The sequence below is a fragment of the Glycine max genome, chromosome 12 (assembly GCF_000004515.6).
Source record: "Glycine max cultivar Williams 82 chromosome 12, Glycine_max_v4.0, whole genome shotgun sequence".
Taxonomy (NCBI): Eukaryota; Viridiplantae; Streptophyta; class Magnoliopsida; order Fabales; family Fabaceae; genus Glycine; species Glycine max.
The window spans coordinates 2336562-2346497 of NC_038248.2; the positions used below are offsets into that span (position 1 = coordinate 2336562).

Sequence of the window (9936 nt, forward strand, 5' to 3'; positions counted from 1 at the left end):
TATTTTGATACTTATTGGAAGTAAGGTGGAAATTAACACACAGGAAAATGTGACAAAAGCAGTTTCAAATTTGTTCAAACATGTATTGTGATTTGTGACAAAGATCTTGTGAACGCCAACAAGTTCTTCCCAGGAAAACTGAAACAAATGGACGCTGTTGCTGAGAAAGTTTCATTTTTTCCAAGTGGGAATTTAATTCCAAAACGAAAAAAGTTGCAACTGACGTGCAACTTCTTATTTGTCTACGATGTCGACTATCCAGAGTCACATTTATTCAAAAGAAAAGGGCAAGTGGACTAGTGCCTAGTGGGGCTTCGTTTAGATTTTGATGGATTTTTTTTTTTTTCTGTTTGTTGATAATGTATGCCAAGCCAGTTGAATTTTATACAACAAAAATGTATCTATTAATTTATAAAATTACATAAATTTCTATTTTAAGTTGAAACGTTAAAAATACATCGATTGATAAAAAAACGTTAAAATACATATATTTTAGAGAAAAAAAATATAATTAATAATGGAATTGTCCTTCAATAGTAACGTTTAAGCGTTTAACACTTCAATAAAATTTTCTGTTTTTCTGAGAGCAAGCAACAATTTTTTTTTAAAGAAAAGCAACAATTTCATTGTGACGTTGCTTTCTCCTTTAATATTATTGGGTCACCTAAAAATGTTATGAGAAAAAGAATCGGAGAAAAGACCAGCTACGTAGAAACGTCAATGCCATCATACCGATACTTTGTTTAATGCTTCACTCCAACATATTTTTAGGTTCTTTTATAAATGAAGTCTTTTTAAAATTAATAAAAAATAATAGAAAAGGACGAATTTCATTTACCAGGAAAAAAAAAAACACCTTGATAGTCATTACACTAGACTAATTGATGATAAAATATATAAATAAATTAAGTATTTTTTTCTCAAAACCTAAAACAACAGCTTGAATCGCCTTAGATCGACTTGGGTCTACCCAAGTTTAATAGATAAATGAATTTGATACTTGTCCGTAACTTTAAACGTTTAATTGCATTTTTGTTTCAATTTAACTGATGAGCAATTTAGGTCTTAATCGTTTTTATTTTTATTTAGTACTGTAAATATTTTAAGTGCGTTGATTAAATTCTTCTATTATTTCTCATTACTTTAAAGTTTAAACCTTTAATTTTTTATTTTTTATTTACAGAATTAAAAGACCATTTCGAACAAATCCACCTTTGAAAAATGACCAGCATCCACACTAGGCCGAAAACAGATTCAACTTCCAATTATTGCTAGCCTGTTTTTTATTTGGAAAATTATAAATGGACGCTCCATAATCCATATGCAGATATGCTAGTTAACATCCAGAGAGAGAGAAAGAAAATAAAAGTATAATATTAATATGTGATATGATAAAAAAAAAAAAAAGGAGATATGAAAAATAATAAATGTCAATGTAATTTTCAAAATAATGAAATGTTCAAATATTGACACCTTTTTATTTTGTGTCTGAAGGACTCTCTAATCACATCTAAGCACCAATCTTCAATTCTTATCCAAATTGTAGAATAAAGTTAGAACGTCACCTAATTTTAATTATACATGCTTTAAATGAGCCACAGGTTCATTCAAAAATTTAATTATGAAAGTTAAACTTGTAGGTTGTAGCTATTTAGTTATTTAAATTTTTTTAAACATGTAGAGTCGTAGCAATTCCGTTGTAGTCTAGTTGGTTAGGATACTCGGCTCTCACCCGAGAGACCCGGGTTCAAGTCCCGGCAACGGAAACTTTTATTTTTCGGTTGAAAAACAACAATCATTAGATTGTGCCGCTGCTCTATGTTGAACCTTATCTAACAGTTCAGACTTTTGAGATATTTTTATATGTTTTCAAATAGATTTTTATATTTAATTTTGTAACAAAAACTTTAAAAACTATATCTAACATGATTTTTAACTATGTCACGGTATAAAAAAAACTACATGAAAAATGTTTTAATAAATTGTTAGTTTATGCCGTTCGCTCAAATATTTACTATTTTCAATATTAAAACCTATATATAATTTTTTTAAAAAAGAAAAACCTGTATATAGATTACGTACACACCATTTAAATTTACGTTAGCTTATTATAATATAAAGACAAAAGTAATGGCGTGTTTGTTACCTTGTCACGTCGAGTCAAATATGCGTCTCATAAAAGCTAATACAAATAGCTTAGCCTTAGTATGTGTGTAGGACGTGGTTTCATTGATTGATGCGAGTATAGAATGTGAACGTGTTTCCAAAACACGCATTAAAACCCACAGGAATGCATGCAATATTGCAATGTATCTGTAAATTTAACTGAGTTACAACATCTAATTTCTATTTATTTTACCCATGCATACCTTAATTTTAGTTTGAAATGGAAATGGAATACTAATTATTATTAAGATAAAAATAAAAATGGGTTGACTTTCACCCTTCTCGATCTAATTCTATTCCATTTCAATTCAGGAATTGAGTTAGGTTAAAATAATCCACAGAAAAACGAGTTACGTTTTTGTAAACTCAGCTTATTGATGAATCCAGTTGGATTGAGCTAGCTCACAGGTTCCCACTTGACACTTCTAAAATTCACCAAATATTATGTTAAATTACACGTTCATTTTTATAGAATAAAATTGAAAAAACAAAGCATACTTTTAGTACACAATATATCCTTTATTATTGATTAAAATCTATATAAGAATATTATAATTAATTATAGGTATTGTTTATAACTTAATATAATGAATAACATAGAACTTTATAACAATAAAAATGAATTAAAAAATAGGTTACTAATTATCAACACTTGCCCTTTTGCTTAAAATAAAAAGTTCAAATGAAAAAGAAAATAAGGAAAGAGAGCAAATTAAAATTTGAAATGAATAGAAAATTAGTGATTTATTTTCAATTTTTTATTCTTAAAATTATTTTTTTTGTCCTTTTAAATTTTTCTTCAACGAAATAAAGTAAAATATACTATTCTTGATATTTCCTCTCTCCTCTTTTTGCCTGTCTTTCTCCTTAAACAAACTATAATGTTGAGAGCATACCTTGTTATATGCTCCGTTTGAGCTTTGAGGTTTCGAAGGAGTGAAAGTAGAAAAAAAAATTTAAAAGGAAAAAAAATGTACATAACAATGTTTTTTTTTGTTTGGTTGAAGAAAAAAAAAACTTCAAGAAATAAATATTTTAATGTTCTTCTCTAATTTAAATTTCAAATTTGTTTCTTCTATTTAATTTTTTTCCTCTCTATCAAACATAGGTGAAGCTTTACAACCATGAACATTGTCTAATTTGTTCTTTTTTAAAGGAATCATCAAATTATTTATATAATATTTTTTAAACACTGTTTTTTTTATTTCTTTTATTACTATCATTCATTATACGTTTTCACTTTTTAATAAAAAAAAAACATATGTTTATAAAATATTATGCAATTAACATGTCTTTGGTTAAGAAGAAGATTGAGTAGGCACCTATTTTAGATATGTGGTGACAAAAAATATGTCTTTGCTTCTTGGTGATTGAGTAGGCACCTATTTGTAATTTACTGTGTGTGAATTGTGAGTTAATGATTAATGCTTGTGGTGAGTGGAGAAAAAGCAATAAGAAAAGGGGGGGAACAAAAACAGCTGTCCGGCGTACGGGTACGGGCGTATTAGACAGCTCATGTCGTATTAGACGGGTGTGGGCCAAAGGGCAGCCATAACATAAGTGCAACTTTAGTTATTATTCACTCATATCAAATGAAGGAGTGCATTTTGCAATTGATAAGATAAGATCTCGTGCCTATAAATCAACACTAGCTAAGACGTACGGAACATACTCATCACCAAGCGACAACCTATATCATATGATATATTGTAATCTACTAACAGCAAACTAATTATAATAAGAATGGTGATTAGGTAGTGTGTGCTTGATTTATATCTGGGTGTATTTGAGATAAAAATTTCAAAATTTATTGTAGGTTTTATAGCTTTGTACTTTACTTTAGGGTGTGTTAGTTTAGGGGGATGAATTTAGAATGCAATTAAATTGAGGTATTTGAGGGATGAAAGTTGTTTGTTTTGGGTGAATATGTGATGCAATTTCTTAAAAAATTGTGGGTGTCATTGGAAGATATTAAATTGTGTTGGCCAATGAGAAAAAGTGAGATATGTTCTTCCAAAATTGTCCCAAAAAAATCTAGTGTCATGGAAACTTTTGAATTTGATAGAACTACGGGTGTTAAGTTGTCAATATAATCCATTATGTTTAGGACATAGTTAACTAGGTGATAAGTATGTTTCGTACGTTTTAGCTAGGTGATAATTATGTTTATGACATAATTAACTGCAATTGATAAAATTAGTTAAAAATTAATTGAAAGTTGAAAAATTAGTTGGTAGTTAAAAATTGAAAGTTGAAAAATTAATTTATTAAATTATAAGGATTAATAAAACTAATTATTGAAATAACAAAAAAGTGTAAAATAACATAAAAATAATAAAATAATAATTTATTTTAAAAAGGTAACCAAGAAATCAAATAAATGTATTGAACATAAAAATGGAAAAAAATATAAAAAGATAGAAACTAGTGTTTTAAAAATACTACTTCAAAAAATGTTAGAAACTACTAAAAAAAACTTGTTTACCAAATAGCAAAATAAGTTTTTGCAGCTAGTAAAAATAGTTAAAAATTAACTGAAATATCTTATCAAACATATTCAAATTAATTATGTTTGTATCATAGTGGATCAGGTATGACACTATATTGAAACATTTTGTTGTTAGGTTGACTACATAATTGATTATCTTATTAATATAATCAGTTATATATCAATTGCATAATTAATAGATAGAGATAAAATGAATATTTCTTGCATTTCTGTTTATTCTTTACTTGCTATTTAATAATTCAAATCTTTCATCTCTTTCATCTTAATCAAATAATTTCACTTTCTATTATTTTTTCACTCTATTTCAATTCTTTTAATTCCTCACACTTTCATCTCTTCATCAAATACTATCTTAATTTAAATGTATCACTTATTTTCATCTGAATTAACTTTCATACTTTTTTCATTCTTTTAAACTAAACTCACCCTAAGATAACATCTATCTCAATAAGGATTAAAGTAAAAACATCATATATACAAAACAAATATAATCAGGCTTAGTTTAGTTGGTGAGTAATTTATTTAAAAAAATGTGAGTTTGATTTTCATTATCGATGTAAATAACTAATTGATGAGTAATTTATAAGTATTTCATATATAAGTGTTCCTTGAGTCTTAATATCTTCTCTAATATTGATGAGTTGTTAAGAGACCAAAATCCAACTCACCTATGTAGGAAAAAAATATAATAAGTGATAATTAAAAAGAGAAAAAAAGAAAATGGAGTGAAAGTAAGATACACGAATAAATGTTTAAAATTATAAAACTAGTTACTATATTATTAATTATAAAATTTCGCTGGGTTAATTTTTGTCGGTATTATGGAAAGTAAAAGATTAAAAAAAAATGAAATTTGAATTAAAAGGTCTAAAACTTTTATCTTATCAACACTCGGACCCCAATGTTGAAGATAAGAACAAATTATGTTTGATTCGCGCCTATTATACACTCATCCACATATCATAAATTCGTACCTTCATCTTTTCAACATTCAACAATCAAGATGATTATAGATAAGGATGACATTCTTAGAATCCAATTAAAATCAGATTTTTTTTATGTAAGAATTAAAATTTAAAAAAGTTAAATTTCAGATTAAAGAACAATCAAAATTATATTTTTTTAGGAAAATGTTAAATAACTTCACATCACACTTTTATTTTGAGTGTCAAATAAATGAATAAATATTAATTTTTATAATAATTATTTTAAAAATTATATCATCGGTAATTTAGGATTAAATAACTATACAAATATTTTATATTATTAGTGTGATCATTAAATTTTAACATAAAATATATTTTTAATTTTTTATGAGTATAAAAGTTTGATTTTAATATTTTTAAATAAAAAAACAATAATTTTAGTACTTCCCGATTATATGACTTAGGAGCATTGGTCACATCAAAGGGCAAGGCAAGTAAATGTAACACAATTATTACACCTGGACGATGTGTTATTTCCATTTACTTAACAATGTCGATAAAAGGAATTACATATGATATATGATATACATTTAAAAGACAATGTACTAAAACAATACGTTTTTAAATTTGACGAAGTAAAATTAAGTTTCAAGGACCAAAATTTATATTTCTTTTTTATTTTATTAAAGCACGCACAAAATAGGCAATTAATTGATATAGAGGAAACAAAACTTGTTTTGTGGAAAATTCAGACTTGTAAACTGACGAAACGGACAGAAGAATATATAAGGCAGCGGGGCATGCATTGTCAAGAAAATCTGAAATGATTCGTCGGGGACAGGGCATTTAGTTTATTGCAATGAACCAAAAAGAAAGTATTTTTCAACGTCACGAATACTTCAAGAAATGTTAATAAAAAATCATATAATATGAATTTTGTTTACTTTGAAATTCACGTGTTATATCTTAATTATGTTGCTTCTTGTGTTACAAATGTTATGCCATCATTTTAAAATATTATATTCTGAATTTTAAGCAATCAACAATTTTCAGTTATACACGTATATTTGTTTAAACTTATTTATTGAGAAAACACTTATTTTAAATAAAATAATATTTTTTGTTTTTTTAGTATGTTTTTTTAAATTGTTTTGCTTAAAACTTTTAAGAAACAAATTTTAAGTAAGTTTGTTTAAACTTTAAAATTCATTTTTAAAAGAACTTTTTAAAAAAAAAATATTTTTTTAAGAAACATATATGATTTTTTTATAAAAAAACAAAAAAAAACTACTTATTTTAAATAAAAGTAGTTTATAAAAAAAATTAAAAAAAATATTTATTTTATTAAGAAGCATGTTTTTGAAAAAATAAAATTAAACAAATTGATCCTTTTATATATCTGTTTTTTTTTTAAGAAAAATATTTAAAAATGCTTTTTTACAATTGCTTTTTTCTGAGTCTTTTTGGGTTTGTTTGACAATAATAGTTGATAATATGGGTGTTGTAAGTCTCTAACTTTTACAGGACGGTTACTTTGACATTAGAGGCCTATTGGAAAAAGAAAAAAAAAACCGCAAAACCTGATGGAAAGTGTCATACGTTGTAGAAATGTGTTTCGGTTCCCTTTCTAATCTAAAAGCCTTATATACTTCTAAAAAGTTGTAGAAGAAGTGTGTTTAGCTTAAAGCTTTAGGGGTATTCACTCAATGAGTGTTGTTAAGGCTGATAAAAAAAAGTGTTGTTAAGATGTAACATCATCATAAACACTACTTTCTTGTATGGGTAAGTTGTATTTATTGCAAACTAATTAGGTGGGTTAGTTTAGTTTTGGTTTAGAGAGAAGTGCTGGATAAAACTAAGAAGGTGGCACCAAATTGATGAGATTCCAAAGCATCTTTATCATATGGTAATGGAGTCGGTCTTCTGTCAACGGAGAAATTATAGGAAAACTACGTTCCCATTGACAATGCTAACGTTTTATTTACTTTTCTTTCTTGAACATCGTATATACGAGGAATTTTCAAGCTCAAATATGAGGACCCTTCAACACTTTGGCGGAATGGCGGTAGAGAGCTCATCGTCATTAGGAATGGAAATACGTAAGATGGTATGTCAGGCACATCGGAGATTTAAAAAAAAAATCTTTTTAGATAAAAAGATAAGGTTTTATTACACTTGATGGGCTAGTTTTATATTTTATGCTATATGTTTTTATTTATTATAAATATTATATTTAATATTTAATATAGGTTAATAGTAATCTTTAAAATAAAATATTTTAATTTGAAACTCTTATTCTTTTACTATGTTATACTCCTTTAAATTTAATTATGTTTTAACTATATTTCATGTGTACTATTAATCAAATTGTATTATGTACGCTGAATATTGTAATATCTATCATTGTCGATTTATCGGGAATTTACATATTATCATACTTGATACGATAACACTTCACTCAACTTCTTATTAGTCATAACTGCCTGTAGGTAGTTCTTTCAATGTACTTTATTTTTATTCACTCATTTTTGGAAAATTTCTAAAAAATGTCACTCATTTCATAATTGTTTCAAGTCAAATATGTTTAGTTGTACAGTTTTTATGTGATATGTTACCAAAAATTAAATGTATTTTATTGGTATATGTAGTACTAATTAATTCTTTTAAGTCATTCTCAACTATATAATCTCATACTTACACAACTTCTAGATTCCTCTCATTCTAATGTGATTCATCTAGGGTGTTACGTGTTCTTTCGCTTGGTTCGTCCTTGAACCACACCATACTAGGAGAAATATTTGTTTTGATACAATTTGTAACATCCCTCATCCTCAATTTTCACGATGACACTTCACTCAACTTTTCGTTGGTCAAAATCTTCCATAAGTAAGTATTTTTGAGACATTGGCAACTAGCTTTGACATCACTCAACTTCTTTTAGGATCATTGACTGTCCCCATAAAATAATACGAGATTTTTTGATATGTTTTGTCCTTATTCACACACGCTTTTGGGAAAACTTCTTAAAAGATCACTCATTCTATAATTGTTTCAAATCAAACACACTTAACTGTGAATTTTTTATTTAATGAGATATCGAAAAGTAAATATATGTTATTAGTATAAATAATATTAATTAATTTTTTTAACTCATATCTTTAACTTTAGAATCTCTTCCTTTTACGACCTTTAGATCCTTCTCTGGTATTATTCACAAATATTCTATTTATATCTTGCACGTTGAAACTTGATTCATTGCACATAATAAATGAAGTTTGTATTACAAAGAACTTGACTACATTGACTGGGTCATTATTTAACTCTACGAAAAGTTGAGAGAAACTTTGCGTGATATACTACAGAACTTCAAAACTAGAATGATAATTTTGTGTAAAAAAAAAAAGGCATGGGAAAAACAGTTTAGAAAGAATGTACATTGAGATTAAACTAAAATAAATCCTTTAGGTGAAAATAAAATTATGACAACAACTTGATAATTATAAAGTTTGTCAAAATTTATTTTTCTTTATTTTTATTTTTTACAAAGCATGTAATAATTTAGGTGGGCATTATTTTTTATGGTCTATTTATTAGGCTTATTCACCTATTTGTAAACTTTATATAAAACAAATTAAATATATAGGTTTTCAAGCCCATCAAGCCTTCAAACATGATAGGCCTTAAAAATTGTCGATGATAGACCAACATGTCAACTTCAAACTCTGACTTTGACTTGTTTTCACTGTTACCTGTTTGTTCCTTTTACTTTATTTTTGGAACAAGAGATTCATGAATTGAGATCCTAATGAGACCCTAATGTATAGATACAAATGGTCCAATTCGTCCAATGGGAGCAAAAATTTTGGGGAGCATCAAGTGTACGATGAGACTATCATTTGGGAGCACTCTAACAAACTAACACATGAGTATACTTGTGCTAATTAAGTCTAGAATCTTTTAGGGTTTAGGGTTAGAGTGATGATACAAACTGTCCCCTTTGTAATGAAGGGGAAGAAACAATTTCTCACCTTTTGTTTGTTTGCAGGGTGGCAGCTTCCATTTGGTATCTGAGCGCGCATTGGTGCGCTATCCAATCGTTGATTCATCCTATGGTGGAGGACTTCTTCTGGCAGTTCTCAAATTAGGTGCAAGGGAAAGAAGCTAAGTTGATGTGGTCAAATGTTTGGCCGGAGACAATATGGAAAATTTGGGAGCAGCGAAATGATGTGGTGTTTCAATGGTGGCCAGTTCTGCAGGATGAAGATATTGGAGTTGGTTAACGTGAGGTGATGGCACTGGAATAGGGGGGGCGGGAAATTAAAAGGTTTTCATTAC

The 9936-nt window shown here is 27.4% G+C and overlaps 1 non-coding gene across 1 annotated transcript; it reads left to right on the forward strand.

The window, feature by feature from the left end:
• The first annotated feature begins 1693 nt into the window (after positions 1-1693).
• Positions 1694-1766, forward strand: TRNAE-CUC (transfer RNA glutamic acid (anticodon CUC)). The gene has a single exon. It is a non-coding gene; the product is annotated as a tRNA-Glu (tRNA).
• Positions 1767-9936: the final 8170 nt, after the last annotated feature.